This window comes from Pinus tabuliformis, chromosome 4_2, assembly GCF_031772625.1.
Source record: "Pinus tabuliformis cultivar Carrire ecotype Pingquan chromosome 4_2, CPIR1, whole genome shotgun sequence".
NCBI lineage: Eukaryota > Viridiplantae > Streptophyta > Pinopsida > Pinales > Pinaceae > Pinus > Pinus tabuliformis.
Window position 1 is genome coordinate 1122102377 of NC_142304.1, and position 9645 is coordinate 1122112021.

Sequence of the window (9645 nt, forward strand, 5' to 3'; positions counted from 1 at the left end):
TTTGCTTCTTTAGATCTGATAGACCAATGTTTGGTCTCAACCGACCTTAACCATTATCATCATCAAAATAAAATAAAGGATATAATTTCCAATATATATCTATGTTTACCAATAATATGAATTAATTCAAAATATTTGTATGTTAACCTAGTTTTATAATTAATTAAAATTTATGAAAAAGTTTAATGAAGTGATTGTTGTGTTATAACTTCGATATGAATTTTGTGTATTGTATTGCAATACTCTAATGATTACTAGTATGTAATAATTAAATAAAATAAAAAGATATAATTTGCAATAAATTAAGTGGTGTGAAGTGAATTAGATTGAAATGTGAAATGTTATTAAATATTTTATTTAATTAATAAGTTTTATTTGTTTTTTTTTTATATTTGTTTCAACATATAAGTAAAAAAATACTTGTTATATATATATATATATATATATATATATATAATTTTTATTAATTAATTTAAATAACTAAAAAGTATAACTTTATTTTAATATAAAAATAAAATTATTTAAATTTTACATATTTTAAAATAAAAATATATTTTACTAAATTAATATAAAAATATATATTTTAAATTAGATAAAAAAAATATACATATTTACATAAGAAATAATATATATACATATATATATGATGATGATGGTGGTGATGGTTAACGTCCATAAAATTATATATATATGGAAATGTTATAAAATATTATATAAATCATAAAATTTAATATTCAAATCATTTAAATCTCATGGATTAAATTGATACAAATTATTTTTAAAATAATTAATAAAACATACATCATAATTAATAAAATAATAATTAAATTAAATTCTCATAAATCAAGTCAACTAATAAAACAATTATAATAATAACTTATTTCCAAAATTATGATTTTATTTTCAAAACTATGATTGAAACCAATACAGAAGTACCGGCAACACAAACAAACAAAGAAACGTTCCATTTTATGGCTTCATTTCATCAATATGTCGTTTTATTGCTTTATTTCATCAATCTTTCACATGCGTGAAAAAAATCAATCAACAATGGTTGGTTGGTTAGTGATTCAGGCCGCGCTGGTTAGTCACATCACCCACAACAATGGGACTTACCACTGAAAATCGATCATGATTCCAGGATAGGGACCCAAATACAAAGTCCCCTGAAAATTTTTTTGCACTGAATGTTATAGTAAAAGATTTCTTCTCCCCTATCTTTGAAAACTCCAGTTCTGTGGGATTCACTGACACCAAAACTCCAGGAGGACCCGTCACCTCCGCTTTATAAGTAGCATGTCCCTCTGCCACATTTTTCAGCGTTCTGTTCACAATCGCGGTTCCCTGCAATTGTGCGACTGTAATGGAAGGATAGTTGAGGTTATCGATCTTCGATGGGAGTGCTGGACATGAGAATTCCTTTCCTATTATGGCCCTGATCTGTGATGAAGAATAATTTAAGGCGCAGAAAAAATTGTAGTAATCTTCGGGTGATAGATCATAGACTAGCCCTGGATTTCCAGCCACATTCGGATTAACATGACCTGCACCATAGTTAAAAGGACCTGCTGTTTGGTTTGATGCATCCTGGATGGGCTCATTAGTGTTGTCCAATTTTGTGGCTGTAATATACAAAGGAAAATAGAACAGAAAAAGAAATCAAAAGGATGGCAATTTATTACATATTAACAATTTAGATATTATTCATTATAGTTACAACATTATAATGTTTGATAGGGATATCTAATTTTGATTGTTTATTTGAGAATATTTTGGAATTTGTTTAGAAGCTAGGTGAAATAATTGATTTGATTTTTGTTTATGAGATTTTGGAATATTCCCAAAATCTGATTATATAGAGTTCTAACAGAGGTCAATTATTTGACTATCATATTCAGTAATATTCCCAAATCACTATATTCAGTTCTAATGAACCCACCATAACTGCAGTGAAAATGTGAGTTTTCCTAATGAAAATGAAAAATCATTCCCGTAATAAAAGAAATTGATGATTTTGTGTGTATATGTGCAAACAGATGGATAAAAAGGTATGTACCTGTAGTCATAATGGCAGATCTGATAGCTGCAGGGCTCCAATCAGGATGTGCTCCCTTTAATAAAGCTGCAACACCAGCAACATGCGGGCACGACATAGATGTGCCGGACATTATATTGAAAGGTAGATGCGAATGATCGGATGGGAGACCAGTTGGTGAGGCTGCCATTGAATATGCTGCTAGGATGTTCAACCCTGGAGCTGTAATATCAGGCTGCAATGGAGAAACAGTACAGTTCAAAACTTTTATTTGTGAAAAATTGCAGTAACATACAATGGAATATCATTATTGTGTAAACACATTAAGATTTGAGGATTGGATTCTGATTATGACCTTGAGGATGCCTGGATTAGCAAGATTTGGGCCCTGAGAGGAAAAGGCTGTCATCACTGGAGCTGGTTTTGCAAGCCGTTTTGTTGTTGGAGGAGAAATGTAAGCAACAGGGGACCTGAATGAATACGATTTTATGCCAAATTAGGATGCTTCCTGTAAGGTCCTTCATTGACTAGAACCCTTTTTAATGTGGTGTTAATATAAAATAAAATAGCTGTCTTGAAAACCTACACTGTAGAATTGATGTATTTAAAGACTTCTGCCCCATCAGTTGCAGTCAACTGTGTAGCAGGAAGAATTTGAGCATCTGCAAAGACGTCGTTGGCATTTGGAGGATCATTGGCGAGAATCATGCCTAACCCCCCGGCCTCACGAACGGTTTCACCTTTCTCAACTCTTGAATTCGTACCACGAAGGCAAACAACAATCTTTCCTTTAGCTTTCTGGGGATCCAGAGATTCGTCCAAGCAAAGTTGTCTGCAACATTACTCCCATAAAACTGTTAAAACTTATCCTCAAAGTCATACTAGTTTCCTCTTTGAAAATAAAATGTCCTGTTGATAAGTGGACTCATGGTTATTATGAAAACTACTAAAATTGGTAGTAATGTAACATACGCAAATAAAGTATCGGTCTTTGGAGCTGCAATATCAATTGAAGATACCAGAGGATACAATTTTTTCTCTGGTAACCGGAACTTCGATATGCTTTGTCCCTGGCATCAAACATAAACAAAGATAGCGTAAGAAGTTTTTTTTACTTCTAAAAGAATAATGCAAGCGATCAGCTTTGTTGACTTCAATGGCCTTCACAGGCCGCCTTCTAAAAGGTTCAACAAAAATTCCATTAAAGTTCAAAAGTACAATACATCAAATTTTTTACTTTTGTAGAAGAACATAATGGAAAGTTCCATCAGCACCATTTCCCTGGAAAATGTCAATGTTGGAAATTACCTTCATATTCTTGGAAGTACTTTGTTTCTCTTTTGACCTTTCAAAATTTAATGGAATGGAATGAAATGGGTGTAATTTTATTAGTTTATTTTGGTGTCTACTTGTTATACGGTATTTGTTCTTAGGTATTTATCGGGAATGTAGAGAAATGGGAAAGTAGATATATTTGTTCTTAGGTATTTATCGGGAATGTAGAGAAATGGGAAAGTAGATATAGTAATTTAGATATCGGAAATGTGTGTTTAAGTGTTTATTCAAAATATGTAATAAGACAAATATATATACATAAGTGAATAATTAGATTTAACAATTTTCTAGAACTTAGAAGCAAATGAGATCGACTTTATCTTATAATGACTAATCCAATAACAATCATAACTTTATTATATGTTCAAGCATTACATAATAATGCATAAAGCAAGTAGGAGTTAATAATTCCAACATTCCCTATTAATGAGTAATTTGTGTCAATCTCTATTAGGTTAGGCCTTTATCATCATCTACCCCTCTACAACACTTGCTTCACATGAATAAAAGACGTTTTTATCAACAAAGTCTATCTCTATATCTTGATTCTTGTACCTTCATCATGTACACCTCTAAAATTTCAATCAAAACACATGGGCACCTAATTACTATAATTGCTAGCATAGTAGGATGTCCTTTAGGGACATGGTTCATTCAACTTCCTAATGGTCTCTACCTAAAAGTCAAGAAAACTTGAGGTTTTTTTATTGATACCTCTCAAATTCTACAACTAACACAATAGTAAAGAATTCTAACTGACACATGGACCACTCTTTCAAGTGCTACAAACTCCACAATAAAGGCTTTGCACTATACTATACAAATTTATTTAAATCATCAGGGAAACATGGGAAAGGGGTATGCATGACTATCCAAGGCTTATAGTAACATGCTTTTTACATGTCATATAGATAGATATAGATACATAGCATTAGCACACTCTATGTCATGCACATACTTGGTAGAAGCTTTTATAATATCTCCTAGGTACCACACAATACTTATCCTATGTACAAACTCTACGAAAAATACAAGCTCAAAATTTTCAAGAACATGTACCATCATACCATCTATTATAGTTACAAGGTCTTTTATTGAAGAAAACACATAAACTTTACCTTGTTTTTCCATCACCCTTTTATTCCCATTGTTGACAGAAGAACTATCATCAACATCCTTTGGACCAAACTCTAAAAGAAAACTCTTTGCTACATCTCAAACATCATTGTAATTCTTATTGCAATCTCACCCATTGGGAACAAAATGTACATTCAAGCCAAACATTGGTACCACACAATTTGACTAGGAACATGTCGCCATGGCCTAACATAAGCCTTCAACGAAAGTATATGTTGGCACAAAAACTAGTGATCCATGTATGATTACATTAAATTCTCTCTTTTGTCACTCAACCCAATTGTACATTTGCCTTGATATCGTCCCTCGTGTTTGAACCCAATTGTAGAGATGTCAAATTATTATTTGACCCCCCAATGCAAGCATAAATGATGCATTCCTCCTATGTCTAGGTTATTCTAAGCCTAGATGCTTCTCTACATTCATTTATTGGTTTTACATATTTTTCCATCCCCAACCAATTAGTCAATCAATTTTGTTTACCATTACTTAGACATGCATAGAAATGAAAACCATATTTGTATGACTTATCTTTAACTAACATTAGCTTCCCATGTAGCATGTTGAATCTACTATAAAATGCACATGAATATTGAAGACCACAAAAGTTTTCCACAATAAAGTTATAGTTCCTTGTGAGCACTAAATGAGTTCCCTAAACTCAAACACCAAGGCTACATGCTAAATTTTATGGATTTTACTAACTTAATGACAATTCCAAGGAAATCTTGCCAACCGTTTTGCAAAGAAATTTCCATTATGAAGGTTATCTCAATAATTGCAAAGAAACAAGAGGAAATGTTTGGCATTGGATACATTAGGTTACACTCACCATGTAACCAATTGATATGGTTAATTCCACATAAATATGGGTGCATGAGAACAATCTACATGTACAGGTAGTAACATGATTATGATGATAGTTTCTCACTAGGTTCTTTTAAGCTTCAATGCATGAATGACACTTTTATTCATTGTCGGCTTAATTATGTTAATACCCATCCACTCTCAAGATTAAGATGCATTCACACAATGGAGATCATCTTTAATGGTAGGACCAATTATGGATCTCTACCATTAGTGAGTGTTGGTTTTGGCGTCAATGATATCATGATGGAAAGTCCACATAGTAAAATGGATGTCATGAATTTTCAACCTCCACACTTCAAAGAACTATACTCAAAAAAATCTATTAATGCAAAGTTGGAATCCCAAAAGCCTAATTCTTTGGATCTCTATGTCACAACCAAGACTTCCATACTATCTCCAAAACCTGATTTTGTTTGAGCAATCAATTAATAATAACCATGCACAATAGCTCCATCATGATTAATGCAATGTCGAATCAATTCTTACGACAAAACTTCACTAACACTCTTACCATCTTAATCGCTGATTTTTGGAAATCATAACATTACAAACAAATAACATTACAAACAAATCATAACAACTATTTTTTGAAGATCCTAACATTACAAACAAATCCTAACATAATGTTATAAATAAATCATATCAATATTCATAAAACAATTTACATTACTTACATTATTTCCACATTACTAAAGAGGATTAAAAATACTACAATACCATGATCATGGATCCTTTTGTCAGAGAGTATACCATGATCATGGATCCTTTTGTCAGAGAGTCCGGTCTATATTGGCTCTAATACTATGTAAACGATGTGAGATATACATGATTTTCAAATAAAAAAAGTTGCGTTAAATATTTTATTTAATAGATATGATACTACAAATATAGACATATTTTTATTATATTATCAAATTATTGAAAGAATATCTCTATCAGACACCTAAATATAAATTGATTAGTTAAAAATTCTTCTGAAACTTAAAATAAACTATTCACATATAAACACGCTTAACCAATCCAATAATAATGATAAAATATAGTACAACGTATGGAAGAGCTAGGAGTTAATAATTCTCTCATGGGAAGATTTTGTACATAGATTTCAGATGTTGAATTAAATATACATTCACATTTACCCAAAACAAAAATGAACTTTCAGAGAAGGGTATACTCACTACGTATGTCCTGTTGTTTCCAAAAACAGCACCGAAGGAAATTGTCTGTTAAGGCTGCTTGCTCCCACAGTTATGATCCATGGTGCCACATTTTCAACTGACCACGGATCTGGACCAGAATTTCCAGCAGAACAGACAACTACCCTTCCTCTTTGGACTGCATGGAACGCTCCAATTGCAATTGCATCCTCAAAATAATAATGACGAGGGTAGGATCCAATCGAAACAGAGAACACATCAACTCCGTCATGTATCCCTGCATCGAAGGCTGCAAGAATATCTGCATCATAGCAATCACCCCAACAGACTTTGTAGGCTGCAACTCTAGCACGACGAGCTCCTCCTTTTGCAATCCCTTTTCCATATCCATTTACACTTGCATTTTTCACAAAATTCCCACCCGCAGTAGACAAAGTATGAGTACCATGTCCGTCTGCATCTCGTGGAGAAAGAAAATCGCCTGTTATATTGAAAGGCCCATTTTTAGCCTCATATCCCTTGATGAAGTACCTGGCTCCAATCAATTTCCTGTTGCAAACAACACATTGGATAATGAAACTTTGATTCTATAAAGAAATGGTCAGGAGAGCTGCCTCACTATCGAATCCCTATTGTACAAGACACTATAGAGTGTCAAACCATCGAATCCCTATTGTACAAGACACTATAGAGTGTCAAACCTTTATTCTATGAATACATAAAGTAGAGGTCCTGATTCTTTAAGCAGGTTTTCTCTCCTACAATGGAGGAGTTGGATTCTGAAGACAACAATAAAGTAACAATCTGTCAAGCACAAAAATGCAGTTGATTGTTTTTTCCCTTAGAGATAGAATGTAACAATAAGAAAAAATAACGACATTAGACTGTAAGGAATATTGCAAGAACAAAGAAGAAAACGTAAGTGTGTGCAAGAATAAGTTACTTGTTAAAGTTATAAACATAAAAAGAACATGGGTTTTTTTAACATTCAATCAAGATTCTTCTGAGAAGCCACTAAACTGACATGTAGACCCCAAAAAGAAGAAGATTTATAAACAATTGGGATTACTTCAATTGGGTAAAACGCTGATTGATGAAATGGATTTTAATGGAAGCACCTGTTGCATTGTGCTGCAGTGAAATTTGTGCCTTCTTGGCAGATCCCTTTCCATCGAGAAGGAACATGCCCATAACCGGTGTCATCGAAACTCTTAGATTCAGGCCACACCCCTTTAGCAAGAACAGAAACATAAACCAAAGAAATCAAATGAGCTCATTTTAGTATTGCCTGATTAGGAGAATATACAGAGAGAGAGAGAATGAGCTATTTCTATGGATATCATGGGGGGTCACCTGAATCTATGTTAGCAACGATAACATCCTTCCCAAAATTAGACTTTCTCCACAGAGAGTGGCGAGGAATTACTTCAGTTTCAGACTCTCCACCACCATTTTCCTCTAAGCCTAGAAATCCCCATGAATTAGTTGTGTGCAGAGTTCTTCTTCTGTTAACAAACACAGACAGTACCTGTGGAAGCTCTGAATAAAAAAACAACGCCCAACAGAAGATTTATATATAGTTAGAAATCCTAAATTCATGCTCTGAATAAAAAAACAACGCTCAACAGCAGCATCATATATATAGTTAGAAATCCTAAATTCATTTCATATATATAGGTAGAAATCCTAAATTCATTGGATCTCCTAGCTTGAACATCCATTCATTCATTCACTGAAACAGAGAGAGAATCAAAATATGGTTTAATGATGCTAAACAATTCACCTGAGAGAGCGTGGGCGTGTTTTTCTTCAAGAGTAGCAGCAAAACCATTGATGGATCTTGTATAAGAGTAGAATATTGCCTCCTTGGCTGTCTCTTTACTGTAATTTTTCATATGATGTTCTCAAAAATATAAGAAACATACTGATATATCATGATTAAAATTTGATATCTATACTCATACAGAAATAAAATAAAACTATTAGACATTTTATAACATATACGACATCCAAGCATTTAAACATTACCTTCCTAGTATTGATCCCAAAAGCCCATGATGAGAATCAGCTACCAGTTCGTGTTCCAGACTCTCATCATGCTGTCCTCCCAAGTACACCACATAAGACTGCAACAGCCAAAGCAATAACATAACAAATTGAAATGTCAATTAAGATACATTACAGGTTGAAGACTACTTTACATTGTTGATACAGCAGAATAATTTGCATTCATTTTTCAGAAATCACAGCACACCGTAGATTTCAAGAATATCTTTGAATATGATGGAGAAGGGAGAGGTCAGTTGTTATTTTTTTATTTTTTTTTATATATCAGGATTTAGGAATATGCAATTATTATTCTTTTAATTTTTTTTATATATCAGGATTTAGGAATATGCAATTATTTCGAAGGAAATATATATATAATCAGGAATCTCCAATGGAGAGGTCAATTGTTTAACCCTTTTCCAGATTTTAGAATATGCAATTATCCATATATATATATATAAAATAATAGTTGGGACTTCATTAAACTGAAACATGTTATCTGGTTTTATTTTTCCATATTTTAAAAATTTCATTAAACTGGACCATATCATCTAATTTAATTTTACTACATATTAAAAATATCTTTAAAAACCACATTATTTAACCCTATAAAAACCCTTTATCTTTTTACCCTAACCTGAGTAACTTAGAAATCACACTCCTCAATCCCAAAAAAAAATTCACTTCAGTCAAAGCACATATCACAGTCATCACAAATCTTCGGTGTGAAGCAGCAGAAAACGCATACGATAATAATACTAAAATAGTAAAGCAGCATTCGCCATCCATGGTCAGAACGAAAACTGACACAGTAAACAAGATATTACTTCTTGCCTGTTTAGCCCCTAAGGTTGAGTCAATAAATGGCGATAACAACACAAGAGGCAAAAACAAAACCGCTATGTAGGCCATGGCTGCTTCTGCCTCGCCTGCTCACACAGAACTCTTACATAGAGTTCTAAATGCATTGAATCTATATGCACGAGTACGACAATATATATGGATAGAGGACGAGAATTCTGTTTTCGCCTCAATCCCAAAGAATATGGCAATTTTCATGCC

At 32.8% G+C, this 9645-nt stretch overlaps 1 pseudogene; it reads right to left on the reverse strand.

Annotated features, from left to right (window-relative positions):
- Positions 1 to 1062: 1062 nt before the first annotated feature.
- Positions 1063 to 8762, reverse strand: LOC149173604 (subtilisin-like protease SBT5.3; annotated as a pseudogene).
- Between the last annotated feature and the right edge of the window lie 883 nt (positions 8763 to 9645).